At 34.9% G+C, this 15,461-nt stretch overlaps 1 protein-coding gene across 1 annotated transcript in view; it reads left to right on the top strand.

Annotated features, from left to right (window-relative positions):
* The first annotated feature begins 4,511 nt into the window (after positions 1–4,511).
* LOC121415755 (autophagy-related protein 23-like) overlaps positions 4,512–15,461 on the top strand; it is a 42,165-nt gene continuing 31,215 nt past the window's right edge. Inside the window, exon 1 of the mRNA XM_041609084.1 lies at positions 4,512–4,681. The gene's annotated coding sequence lies outside the window, so the exon portion shown is untranslated. The remainder of the gene's footprint in view (positions 4,682–15,461) is intronic.

Raw genomic sequence — 15,461 nt, 5'->3', positions numbered from 1 at the left:
GACCACGGGGTCTTGAAACTCACCCTAAACACGTATTTTCCATATTCTGAAAATGCACCCCTTAACAATTAGTATTGGCGTGTGTAACCCTACCCTTAACAAGTATTGGAAACAAATACTATTGGCAAGTATATATTCCCAGAACTGAGCCCCTAAACAAGTACAGCGATGTATTTTCCACATTCTGAAAATGCACCCCTGACAATTAAGTATTGGAAACAAATCAACACACTTTATAGCAAGTATTCCCTGAAATGAACCCCTAAACAAGCTAGTACAGATATTGTTATTTCACGGGTCCGTCGGTCGTCGGTTTTACCTTTACACATCATTTAGTTTAGTACGGCCCCACCTTCCACACCTCGCAAAATCGGACTCTAAACACATAGCAAAAAGGACATCCTTTATAAAACATTTTGATTTTGTTGTATCATCCCCACATATTTGACCCTAAACCCTTATCACGTTACCGTACGTAACGTGTCCTATCTTGAAAAACACATGACGTGTGCCCCTCCCCCCGGGCAGGTGCCTCATAATTATATTCTTTTCTGTAATATATATTCAGAATTAAGCGATCACTCGCTCTGCGCTTACGAGTAAAATGGGAAGTTTTCAGAAGTTATAATTAACTCTTAAACATTCCACACTAATCATTTGAATTAAAACTAGTAAATTTTCCTTTTGATCTTTAGGATAATATAAAAAAAATCCCTGCTTGTTGTGATTGACTCAATGCCGTAAATCTAGTCAGAGTAGTGGGGAGCCAGGGGATGAGAGCAATATTGACCTCGATTTGGGGACACCCTCGCACACATAGGGCTATGCATGTATAAGGGGTGTACATTATCCTTTTATCTTTCAGTTAAATGCCTCTCAATATTTTCTCAATGGCTATTGCGGTATAATAACAATGTCAATAAATTTGTTGTGATAAAACCTATTGAACTATACAGTTATCCTAATGCAAGCGGGCGAGCAAAATTTTAGTAGGTGGGAGAAAGAACGTTGCCCCAAACCTCTTTCATGTGTGCACATCACGGGATATATTCCACTTGAAGGATTATCACGATGTTTTTTTTCGATGGCTATATTACAATGGATTTGTTGTGACATAAACTGCTTGATTACATTTACATGTAGTATCCAAATGCGAGAAAGCAAAGCAAGCGAACAAATTTTCCAGTTGAAAGACAATATGATAACTAAATTGTCTGTCAATGGAGTGTAATACGGAAAAAAAAATTCGGCAGTGAGCATTTATAGCGAGCCTTAAAGGAGAATGAAACCATTGGAACAAGATAGCTTGTGTGAAAAAATAAAAATCAAAGAAACAGATCAACGAAAGTTTGAGAAAAATCGGACAAATAATGAGAGAGTTATGAGCATTTGAATATTGCGATCACTAATGCTATGGAGATAGCAAATTGGCAATGCGACAAAGATGTGTGATGTCACTTGTGAACAACTCTCCCATTACTTTAGTATATATTTCACTAGAATTGCCCCTTTTATCACATCTATCCATAAATAATGTGTTCTGTTTACATGAGGGCATGTAATACATATTTTTTTATTAAGAATACATCATGGATAAAGAGTTTGTATCATCATAAGAAAAAGCAAAAAGAGACATTTTGAGGGTATTTTATAGTCCACCACTGAAGGGAAAGTTGTTCATCAGTGACATCACACGTTGTCGCATTGCCAATGTGAGGATCACCATAGCATTAGTGATTGCAATATTCAAATGCTCATAACTTTCTCACTATTTGTCTGATTTTTCTCAAACTTTCTTTATTCTTTATATTCTTTGATTTTTCTGTTTCTACACAAGCCTATTTGTTCCAAAGATTTCATTCCCCTTTAAAAATGTTTCACTCGTTTAAAATAATGAATTACTTATTACAGAGGATGATATCCGTAAACTTTAAAAAAATATGAACAAGAAATATATAAAAATTAAAACTCATTTGCTGACTGGTTACAGGTGAGATGAGAATGAAAACAAAAATAGGATCATGATTATCGGGATAGCACCCTTGAAGGGTGCCATATGAAATGATCGTAGGCAATCACAGGCCACAATATAAACTTCCCAAATCGTGGAAATATCACAATGATGCATAGGAAAATGGAAACATTTCGAATAATCTTCAAGCCTGTTGGGAGATGATGCAAAATTCCAAATTTTGAGTAAAATTCATTTTTTGAAATATTTATTACATTGTTGTGTTAATTAATGTGATTTAAAGTCCCACATAGATGGATGAAATGGTACAGACACTTTGATCAATGTCATCAGTAACTCATCGTAAGCATATATACAAATAACTTGAAGAATACAGTACATAGACCAAACCCCCCGCTTTTTACAGATCATCTCCCAGCCGACCCCTCACGAAAGTGTATTTAAATGATTTTTTATTCATTGAGGATAGTAGCTATATTCATATCTAATGGTTATTGGAATCATCACTTTTTTCATAACTGGACTTATTGTAACTGAACTTCCATGATGCAGTGGAAATAACCTTTCCAATAAGCTTAAACGTAGAGAATTTCACGGCCGAATTCTTGTAAGAATCGAGCGCAGGAGAGGAGCGACAGCGTAAGAAATTTTGCATTTTCAGAATGTAAAATAACGCCAATTTCAGAAATTTGACTGCATTTAACGATGAATCCATATATCAACAGTAGAATGATTAAACAATATATTCTTTATTTCGAAAAGTGTGGGGGTGGATGATTGTACATGCCACCCCCCCCCCCCTCTCCGAAAAGTGTGGGGACTGTATACACCATTCCCCGATTGACTTGAAATTGATCCACATATCAACACAATTATACAAGCAACATTGTAGTTTTGCAAAGTCTGTATTGCATAAAAAAAGAAAAAAAATATTACGACTGTAGGCATATAAAGATAATACCGTTGGCACAAAACGTGTCTGTGGCACACTAAGTCCTTCCTTGAGAATTTTAACAATGCTTTATTTCCAGGAAATTATTTTATTTTTAAATGCACTATAAAAACGACTTGTGTAAAAATGGATGCCTATTTAATTGTGTAAGTCGTATGATAGGGGAGGGGTGTGGATTAATTGATCGCCACCCCGCCCTCCTATGCGGCAACGCAAATGTAAGGCGAGGAGTGGGAAAAAAGAAGATTGCACCAAAAATTTGGCACGCACATTCTTTATCACATAAACTACAAGCTAGTATAAAAAATGAAAATGATTATTTTTTATTATTATGAATAAGATATGCAAATTTATTCATGGAAAACATTATTTGCATATTTTTTTTATTTCACTTTAAATTTTCTTTCTTCATTTTTTTGCAGATGTCATCTTTGTAATCTAGTTTAAAGGATTCCATAAAGAAAAATCGCGAAAGTCAATTTTTTCCTTTGTGTAGGCCCCTATTTCGTTGCTTTTAAAAATTTCTTAGATATTTCTTTGTTTTTTCATCTTTTGTTTTACATTGTTTTTTTCAAATGGAAATTATTATAGACCATTTAACAACTAGATTAAACCCTAAATTAATTAAGAATACCAATTAGAACGAAAAATAATCACCCTTTTATGAATTTCAATTTCAATATGAAAAAAAATCAGCTCGCGCTTCTCTCTCGTATTATTTGGCTTCCACAGCCAATGGAATTTGCATTTGCATTAAAAAAAAACGTACGAAGTTAGCATATCAAGCCGGGATACAAAAAGAAAAGGTTTGGAAAACTCCGTCCAAGTTTGTATTCCTATCTAGCTTCAAGATAAAAACAATTCAAAAGCAAAATATGAAACAAAACCACTGAAAAAGGACAAAGATTCCATTACAATAGGGTTATGTAACAACTAATAAATGAACAAGAACATAATTAAAGAGCAAATTAATAGAACAGAATATGATGATGGTGTTGGGTAAGTCCGACAGCTATAGTCTGTAAAAAGTTCTTTATTTACTAAAATAATTGAGCCAGCTAGCCCAGTAGCCAGCTAGGGTTTTCAATAAGGGAATTCGATGCAGTCTCTCGATTCTTTTCTCCTTATTCTACTCGGCCCTATTCTTTTGCTTGCTTTTGAAAACTCGGGGAGGGGGGGGGGGTACGCTTAAGAGTAGACCCATATATTGAGCTTTTTGGACATTTCCTTTTGAAATTGGCCGCCAAATTGCAATTCTGTTTTTTTTTTCCTCGTTCATGACAGAATCATATAAGTTATACAGTATTGTCAGATGAGACTGAGAGACTATAGCATCAAAGCTTTTTAATGATCGGCCGGGGACGGATGCTCATTCTAGTAATGGTGCGTTGAAATGTATTTTCTGTAATACATCTGTATGCTCATATTGTTGATAATGAATTCCTCGATATGAAGATGTAAAAAACAAAAACAAAAAAAAAACTCCAACCTATCTAATATTATATAGGCCTACCGTATCTACCCAGCAAAAAGAAAGCGGATGGTAAGAGCCCTCCTCATTAGCATAATAAATGGCCTATGACGTCATGCTGTAAATAATGACAGCTTTGCCAAGCAACTGGAGCCGCTTGACCAAAAATGGTGGATTGCTTCCGGGAGAAATACGATCATGTTTTTGGCTTCATGCATGGTATCTTCATGATTCTTCTAAAAATATAAGCTCAATCGTGTATTATGGATTCAGGCTATGTAAAACAGTAAGTTTGCAGTTACCCTTATTTTGTAAATTCCGATACTACTGTGCGTTGATTTAGCCATGCACCTGTCGCTGTTTAGTGTTCGTGTTCGCTGTGCGCCATAGCGCCTGGCGTATGATGAGCCGTCGGTGTCCCTGCAATGCCCTGTGCTGTGCTTTTTTTTTTTTTTAGTAATCTTTTATTCTCTTCTCTCATAAAACACAATTGAACATAGTAAAATATAACGGGCATTATCGTGATATAGGTAACCACCATTCACTTCATACAGCAGCGCTTTATTCAGTCGCACGCACGGTTCCCTATTTCCACCTCCATTCACTTTGTACACAAATGCGCGTACACAAATCTATGAGTGGTTTCCAAAACCACGATTTGGCCATATAACGTTCATTACAAAGTTTGATTTGAACTTACAAATATTATGGTTACATTTGACAATTCTTAACAAAAATGAATTTAAACAATGTCATAAATAAATTCTAAATCAATTCAATTTGTTGTAAGTGTCTGATGTACATTCTTTTCTCTTACATTTTTATATATAATTGTAAGAGAAAAAAAAGTACAGCCTAAAATCAAATTATTCACCATTTATCACAAAGAAAACTCTGTAAAGAAACCTGTAAGTTTATTAAAATATGGGATTTATGAGAGAAGAATTACTATTGATAATCTTCGGACCTTCCCGCACACTCACATCCCACCCCCATCACACTCAAACCGATTCACGCACAAACACCCCCTGCCCACACACCCTTACACACACACACCCGCACACATACCCTCACACACACATACCTCCACCAGATCAAATGCATTTCATCTGTCCGCATAAGTGTTAAGGCAGCTGTCATGAAAATAAGTGCATATCATGCATTAATTAAAAACAAAAACAAATGGATTCTGAGTGCCTCGTTATCGTGAAGTGTGAAAGTTGTCCCACTTCCTCAGGTGACCGGATAATTTTCCACGTGCCTCTGCTATTCTTTTTTCCTCCTTTTCATTTTCCAATATCTTTTTCCTTATCTCTTGAGGGGTTGGGGGTCTTCTTCTAGCCTTACTATACTCAAAGATCATAAATTTGATTAGAAAGATAATATGATTTAGTAATTGTTCCTTCCCTATATCAAAAACCTTAACTCCAATATGAATATCCTTCCAATTAACATTTTCTATTTGACGTAATTTAAATAAACAACCACAGTCTTTCCATAAAGTTTTTATGTATTCGCAGGTGAAGAATATGTGCTCATATGTCTCTTCACATTTGCCACAGAACGAACATAGATTATGTGTTGATAATTTAAATCTAAACAAATATTTTTTAGTATATACAAGTTCATACAGCAATTTAAATTGAAACTCCCTTAACTTGCTATTTAAGGTAGCTACCCTAGGTCTTAAAAATATTGTATCAGTATCTTTTTCAGAAAAGTCATATATTCTTTCAATGTTTTTAACAGCGCATGACCTCTCAGATTTCATGTTTAACAAAGCTTCATAGATTTTCTTTGATGTAACATTAGCTATTGTGTTCACATTTCCATGAAACATAAATTCGAAATTTAAAGCTGTGTCCCTGCATGTGTCTGTTTTCTTCAAGAGACATTTCCACGTTGCTGGAATATTTTTATATACTGTGTGGAGATATTCTATCTCATCTTCTTTTAATCCCATCCTCTGGAAGGCTCTAGATGATTTAAAATTACCCCTGTCATCAACTAAATGATGTATTTTATAAATATTTCTAAGAAATAAGCTTTCTTCAAATAGCATATTTCCGTCCAAACGTATAAATTTATTATTAAAGAATATCTCATTTCTTTTTGACGTTTCCTTTTTAAGCAATATTTCTTTCGTAGCACCCCATATTTCCAACAAACTTATGTAAAAGCTTGGTAGGGACAATCTGCACAAATTTAAAGATATGTTACTAAAAAGTATTAGTAAGCCTCCAAAATTACGTGTCCTATTTATAAAAAATCGTTTCCATCCTATTTTCGAATCTCCGAGTATGAGTCTCTTTAACCACATAATCCTTTGTGCAAATACAAATAAGTTAAAATCTATCATTCTAAGCCCTCCTTTTTCGTAATCCATGCACATAATGTTCCTTTTTATTTTGTCTTTCCCATTCCATAAAAATTCAAACATTAACGTTTCAATATCATGAAAAACCCAAGGTGGTACTGGGGTGAGTGACGATACAAAAATTATTTTCGAGAGTGCAAATGTTTTCAACAATTGAATTTTTCCCATTAGAGTGAGATCTCTCTGTTTCCACCAATTCAACAAATTTTTAATTTTGCTTAAGATCTCTTTATAATTTATCCTTTCCTGTACCTCCACATCCAATGAAAAAGTTATACCCAATATTTTAATGACTTCTACTACTTTACCAAAAGGCATTCTAACGTTTTCTTCGGAGAGGGGGCCTAACAGCAAAATAAAGGTTTTGTCTTTATTTATTCTCAAACCTGATATTTTTTCAAAATTTTCAAAGGTTTTTTCTATGTTATCTATTGATAACGGATCTTTTATGAAAAGGGTCATATCATCTGCATAAAGTATTTGTTTAACTTCAAAATCACCAAAGTGAATTCCACGTATATCGGAATTTTTACGAATCGAATGAGCTAAGACCTCGATACATAAAATAAATAAATAGGGAGAGAGCGGGTCCCCCTGCCTTACCCCCTTTTCAACGCAGAAATACCCTGTAGATATGCCTCCATTAAAAACACAGCTTGAGGCTTTATTATATAATGTTTTAATCCACCTACACCAAGATGCTCCAAAACCGAACTGACGTAAAACATTTTGTAAAAATACGTGGGACACAGAGTCGAATGCTTTTTCAAAGTCTATTGCCATTAAATAGCCCGGAATATTATTTTGTTTCGTATAAAAAATCATGTCGTCTATTAACCTTACTGCCTCTCCTATATTTCTGTCATTTATATATCCAACCTGATCAATATGAATAATTTCATGCAATACTTTTTTAATTCTTATTGAGAGAGCTTTTGCTAAAATCTTATAGTCGACATTCAGTAATGAAATTGGCCTGTAATTCTTAGTAAACAAAGGGTCTTTTCCGTCTTTCGCAAACATAATAATAACTGCTTGTTTTTGATGTGCCGAAAGTTCCCCCTTAGAAAAAGATTCATTTAAAGCGTCTACTATCAAATCTCCTATTATAGACCAAAATACTAAATAGAATTCAACACTAAGCCCATCGTTTCCCGGTGTTTTATTAAGTTTCATTTGTTTTAAAGCTTCCAAACATTCACCTTGAGTAACTTTTCCTTCACAAATGTCTCTTGAAGCCGGTTCTAATTCCGGTATATCTTGAAAAAAGGTATCTTCCATAATCTCGTATTTTTCGCCTTCCTGTTGCGAGTATAATTTACTGTAAAATCTTTGTATTTCTTGAATTATTTCATTTTGATTAAAACTGATTTTTCCTTCTATCATTAGTTTACGTATTACTGTTTTTCTTTTATTAGATTCCATCAGTTGAGTAAAATACCTTGTATCTCTTTCACCACTTTCATAATATGATGCTCTAGATCTTACCTTCACTCCCTCATTTACGTAATTATAAATTGCTTTTAATTCATTTTGTTTACCTTCTAATAATTCTATTTTTTGCCTGTCTACCTTTCCTAAAAGATCGTTTTCTAAAACCAATATTTCTTTCTCCAAAATCTTTATTTTTTCCTTCCGTATCTTAGCCTTTTCTTTAGAATATTTTCTTGTAAAACTGCCAATTTTCATTTTTAGAAAATCCCAGAGAACTCTCTTATCTGCAATTTCTTCTTTAAATTCTTCCTTCAATCTTAAAATTTCCTCTTTCATCTTTTTCTTAAAATCTTCATCGTTACATAAACTATTATTGAATTTCCAGTAAGAACTTTTAAATTTTAAATCAGATGGCAGATTATAGCAATGCAACTGAACTGCTGAATGATCTGGTGCTAAGGATGGAAGTATTTTACAATTTGAAATAATCTCTTCTAAAGTTTCTGATACAAACCAATAGTCCAATCTACTTTGCATGAAAGGGTTCATTTGTTTGTAGGTATATTGTTTTTTAATTCCATTTCTTTTCCTCCATATATCTATCAATTTATATTCAATCAAAAAATCATTGAAAAGAGATTCAAATTTGGAATTCATATTTTGCTTACAAGTACCCCTATAATCTAGGTCTTTATCTCGTATCATATTGAAATCTCCTCCTATTATTATGGGGTAATTATTCTCATTTATTCTTTTTAATGTTGTATTGAGCTTCCTCAAAAAAGTTATTTGCTCCGATTCTTTCCCTCGAACTGGGAAATAAACGTTTGCTAAAACTAAATCAAACCCCTGTATGTTGCATTTCCAAATTATAAACCGACCTTCTTCATCAGCAATGACTTTTAAAACTTGGGCATCTAGCTTAGCATCTACAAGTATACTAACTCCTTTACTATGACTCGTACCATGACTGAAATATATATTTCCAACCCATTGTTTTTTCCACCTCTCTTCGATATCTTTCGTACTAAATGTCTCCTGCAAAAATACAATATCTGAACGTTTATCACGACACCAATCAAAAATTTTTCTCCTCTTTGATTCTTCTCTTATCCCTTTTACATTTAGAGAGATGAAATTACAATCAATGGATATCTTACTAGTGCTACACTCCATATAAATTATTTATAAGTAATAATATACTTGTCCACATTTTACTGCTTCTAAATACTGACGGCGAGGCACTTTCAAATACACATCTGCTATCCTTGATCCTAACATCATTTTCACTGAGACGTCCACACCCATGCGGACAGAGAGATACATAACAAACAATAACCATACATTCCCCACAAAGACACACCTCCCAATTCACACACAACAAAGGGAATCGCCATAGTGTCGTAAGCATTAGAACTTAACCTATAATTCCCGTATTCGCCGCCCCCCCCCCCCCCCCCGCGACACCTAGGAAAATGAATTTAAACAACAAAACGACAAAAAACATTAAAATGAAAGGAATCAAATGCCAAAATATAAAAAAGAAACCAATGCAAATATGAGACATAATAAAGAATTGAAATTAAAAACCAAAATAATTTGAACTAATATCAATTATCTTTCTTTTTTTTCTTTTGTATATTATTTACAATATCTTTAATCATGTTAATAAACATGACATGCACGTTTCTAAAAAAAGAATAGATTTCATTTTTTTCAAAAAAAGGGCATCAGACCCGACAGATTATGACCTGTACCCGCTAACGATCCCTTTCCATTCTCACTATAAACCCCATGTCAGGGGCTACTTCCCCTTTAATAATTGTATCCCATTAAAAATATTCTCGATACAATGATTACCTTTCAAAAAAGCACAATTTTAAATTGACGACATCTTCGCATTCATGAAAGTTAGTTTTCCCAGGGTAATAATGAGGCGAAGTATTAATAAAGAATTAATTATAAACAGAACATAAAACAATGCACCTTTACGCTTGATATGCTTTTTTGTCAACGGTTTCCTGACTATATCTTAATCGAAATATAGGACATCCCCCTACAATAAGCTTTTTTATCCACCATCTTATCTGTTTCCTTCCTTTGTTATTGAGATATATCAGGTATATACAAAATAGTTTAAGCGGCTACTATTCGACATACTTCATCAGTATGCTTAGTTAAAAAAAGAAAAGGCTAACCATTTGTTTACCATTTATTTCCTCATTAAGTCAGCTCACTTGCCTAAAGCCCCCTTCCTAACTAATCATCAGGACCAAGGTTTGTTGTCATCATACCGGACTTAATCTTGTGAAAGAGTAACAATATCACACCCAAGGGCCCAAGTATCTATTTATTCCATTCTCAAAAAATCTGCTTCAAGATGTTAAGTATCTATCTCGCGACCAACAACAGCACATAAGAGCCTGCTCAAGTTAAATTAACAAGAGGGCATTAAGGCATGATACCCCGGCATAATACCAAACAAATATTTTCCGACCCACCCTTGACGAGTGGCATGTATATGAGGTACACAATATATTAACTTCAAGCATTGATCTTCAGTTTTGAACGACCATAGTGGCATTCCGATGCAGTATATCTGACCACTCGTAACAATGTGGAATTTTCCCAGTCGAGTGAATGCAATGTGACTATCACTTAAAAAAACAATTAAGATAAATTTATACCCTTTGACAATTCACTCTTAATAATATGTTCAAAACTGTGGAAATACGACAGTATGCCTGATCAACTGAGTGTTGCCAAGTGGCATGTTTGAACACTCGTTACACGGTTCAAACAACCGAGAAAATATGCCTAATCAATATAACACTTGACATAGCAACGATACCATTTATCTTGATTAATTCAATCAAGTTCAATAAACCATTAGGCATTAAGGCATGATGCAAAACAGTCGTTTTCCTATTCACCCTTGCCGAGTGGCATGTGTGAAAGAGGTACACATTGTATTAACCTCAATCATTGTAACTTTTAGAATGAACATAATGGCATACCGATGGAGATATCAGCTCCACTCTTACAATAATTGGGATGTGAAATTCTGGTGTACAAAGTATAAATACGGTATTGTGTCAAATCTTTTTCTAACCGACACTCCACCCTGATAACTGTGAAAATTTGGATGAATAAAAAAAAATGATCATTTAGTTTTAGTTAATACAAGGCACGCACAATTTGCGGAATGACATGACTCTGTATAAATTCCGTTGGCCAATGTTTAAATGACCAAAAATAATCAGAGTAACAATTCCATTCACAATAATGTGGAATTTCCCTTGTCAAGTGGAATGTAATGTAAACTATCATTAAAACAATTAAAGTAATTTTATACTTTCTGACATTCCACTCTTAATGAAAATATATTCAAAACTGGCGAAATATGGACAATAAGGTATACATGTTCAACTGAGTGTTGCCAAGTGGCATGTGTAAAAACGTAACATGCGATCAAACAAAAAAAAAGTGCCTAATCAATGTTGCACTTGACATAGCATCGATTTCATCGTAATTATTTCAACCTTGAAGTTCAGTAAACAGTCAGGCATCAAGGCATGATGCAAAACAATGATTTTTCTATTCAACCTTGCTGAGTGGCATGTATATAAGAATATAATACAATGTATTAACATCCAGCATTGTAGCTTGTCTTTTTGATCGAACATAATGGCATACTGATGCATGATATCAGACCCCCTCTTACAATAATTGAGATGTGAAATTCTGGTATACAAAGTATAATACGGTATCGAATGAAATCTTTTTTAAACCGGCACTGTACCCATAAATGTGAAAGTTTGGATGAATAAAAAAAAAAAAAAAAAAAGTCCTTAATTTTAGTTAATGCAAGGTACGCATAATTGACTGATACTTGCGGAGTGGTCAGTAGCGGACCGCGACCCGGACGAGACTAAGCACTGGGGGGGGGGCACTGCATTGTCTGTGAACAATGCCGCCCCCCCAACGCCTCGCGTCCTCCGGGCCACGGTCAGCCACTGAATATGTATAAACTCCGTTGGACAATGCTTGAATGCAAGCTTTTATGACATTCTTTAAAGCCAATTTATACCATCTGCTATCCAGCCACTCTTTAAAGCCAATCTACCATCCAGCACCCCGCCCTAAAAAAACATTCGTATTCAATTTGGGATGGACAAAAATAATCAGCGTAACAATTCTATTCGCAACAATGTGGAATTTTCCCTGTCAAGTGGAATGTAATGTCGACTATCATAAAAACAAATAAGGTGATTTTATTCCTTTTGACATTCCTTTCATAATGAAAACAAATTACAAAAGCTGGCTAAATATGAACAGACATTCAGGTATGCATGATCAACTGAGTGTTGCCAAGTGGTATGTGTAATAATGTAACACGCGATCAAAATAATAAAAAAAAAGAACCTGACCAACATAGCACTTGACATAGCATCGCTTTCATTGATCGAAATTATTTCAATCAAGTTGAGTTCAGTGAACAATTAATCATTAAGGCATGATGCAAAACAATCATTTTCCGATTCACCCTTGCCGAGTGGCTTCTTTTGTTATTCTTCTGTAAACCAATACAAATTGAGATTTGGTATGAGAAGAACTGCTATAACCATGTGCCATTTATTAAACTAGCATTATACGTGATAAAGGAATGAAGAAAAGGAAAATCAATAAAATAAATGGTAGAATACTTAAGATTCCATATAAAATAGCGTCGTTTTAATAAAAACAACTAGAACAAAATAAAGCAGATTTCTTGCCTCTCAATTAGCTGGTTACATTCAATAACGTTAATGGAGCTATTCAAATTGCCCATGCTAATTTGTTTAGAGCCATTGTAACATATAGCTCTATTCAAATAATGTTCTCTGCCAATTAAAGCTATCTGCCTGAAGCAAATCTTTCTATTCCTTCATTTTTTTTTGTTTCATTGAATATGTAGATCAATAACCATTAATAAAATTTCAAACATTCTAATTGTTGGAAGAGTCATCCCGTGTGCTTATTATAAAAACAAACAAACAAACAAAAACAAAAACCTGGGATGTGCGATAGAAAAAGACGTAATACATAGTCACCAGCAATGATGCAAAATTGTAAATGCACACAAAGCTATTCATCCTGTCTATTACCTTCTCTGGCAATATTTATTCTTTTATGAAACTGATTTAAGGTTATGCCTTTAAATTAGACTAAGAAGATTTACTGTCATGTGCATTCCATTCCTTTTTTTTCTTTCTACCCCCTTTTTGGGGCTAAAAGTGGTTTAGTGAATGAGCCAAGAGCTCCTTGAGAAAACCCTTCATACCTTGCAAATTCATGCTCAAAATTAATTAATTGTAAGTTAGGTAATATTTGTGTACCTATATATCTTTTCCACAAAATCATAAAGAAAGGGTGATTGTTCCATCAACGTCTTCTAGTTTCTTCATTCTAGATAAAGATTCTTCTTGTTGCATGAAATATCTTTAATAATAAAAATATAAGCCCTGTTGCTTTTCACTTTTGAAACGCTTCATCTCCTTTCCTTCCTTAAAAAAAATAGTTTTTAGTATTAAACTCGTTCTCCATCCAGCAGTGATCAATGTTGATAAGAGTGCACAATATTTGTTCTCACACCACGCTTTAGTTATTGCTGTTATATTTTCCTGTCTTCTTTATCCTGCATTTCTCTTGCTTTTTTGGTTTGAATAGGAATATACCATTCTTCAATCATCCTCATTGCATCTTCCACAAATAATGAAACAATTTTGCTTTCAGTTGACTCGCAATTTGTTATGAAATATTTATCAAACCAAATTCTTATCAGTTAAACGGTTTAAATGATGTTTAGAAGGGTCTCACTTAGCGAAAAACCTCTTTAACTCCGTTGTCTAGAAAATTAAATGCTTAGTGTAAGCGAATGTAAACATAAATGATACTTATCCAAGCTTTTCTCCTTGCAATCTCATAGCGCCAGTTGCTTATTCCGGGAGATTATGCTCTGCACCAGCAGCTACCTGAAGACGTATTCCTGGGTTACCGGGATGTGTCTCCGTAGGAAGTGGCCGAATGAACGCATGTTGCCTCTCCCGTGGCACATAAACTCGATCGATGTACAACTTCCAAGGTTCGCTTCGGGAGAAATAAGCCATCTTACCTGAAGACCGGGCTGCCTTTAAGGCTGGCAATTGAGCTCGTTGACGTTCTCTTATTCGCAGTGGGAGATCCTCTGTAATAAACATGTGTGAACCTTTCAAATTCTTCGCCTTTTGAAACACAGCAGCGCGATCTTTATATCTCAAAAATCTTGCAATGATGGGGCGCGGTCTTCTGGTAGAGTTGATCCGATGGGCTCGTTGAAATTCAATCCTATCTGCAACCGCTCTATCAAATCTAAGGTGCTCCACAAAAAAGTCCCGTAAAAGGTTCTCCACATTTTCCTCTTGATTACCTTCTGCTATTCCGTGGAAAAGTAAATTTTCCCGATTAATGTATGCCTTGAGACTGTCAATTTCCTGGTTGACTATTTCCTTATCCTCCTTTATTTTCTGCTGAAGTTCTGAAATACTTTGTTCATTAAAAGTGACCGAATTCACAACATCGTTAAGTTTTTCTTCAAATTTCTTTATTTTGGCTTCAAAGTTAAGTTCCAAAACTTGAATTCTATCTAGAACCTTTCCTATCTCCTCTGCTAACAGATTCTTAATGGCAGGCAAGAGAGCAGGTCCTTCTGGACTAGAGCCGGTAGATGGTCGGGGGCGTTTCCCGCCTTGTTTCCCTCGATGACCGCTCGACATTTTCGTAGTTCCCGATATCTTTTTCAACTTCAAATATCCACGTTACGTAATGGGAGAGAGGAGGCGAACCTGCGATACGTGTCACTCTCTGACGAACATGCTCCGCACCTTGCATAATGTGCTGACCCCATGCATCGATAAAGTTTTTTGTGGTGGTGGTACTGGTAGAGATCGATGCATGGTGGTGGTGTTAATAAAAGTATGCACTTCTTTACGAGTGAGTGTCGGTGTATAGAGGCCTCATGCCATGGCATAAGTGATGTTGTACTTGAGAGTGCGAGTGGCTATTATTACTATTGAGTATTGACATTGTCCTGTTATTTAATATTGGGAATAGAGCCTTGACAAGTCTCGTCTTACACAAATTTGGTTATGGCCTGGCCCTAGGCCTATAAGTTAAAATGAACCAGAGCGGGAGCCATAGCAGAGCATCGAGAGTTGGCACTGGTCCATTAAGCCAA

The sequence above is a fragment of the Lytechinus variegatus genome, chromosome 5 (assembly GCF_018143015.1).
Source record: "Lytechinus variegatus isolate NC3 chromosome 5, Lvar_3.0, whole genome shotgun sequence".
Classification (NCBI taxonomy): domain Eukaryota; kingdom Metazoa; phylum Echinodermata; class Echinoidea; order Temnopleuroida; family Toxopneustidae; genus Lytechinus; species Lytechinus variegatus.
Note: the sequence above shows the minus strand (reverse complement) of the source record. Positions and strands in the feature narration are given on the sequence as shown.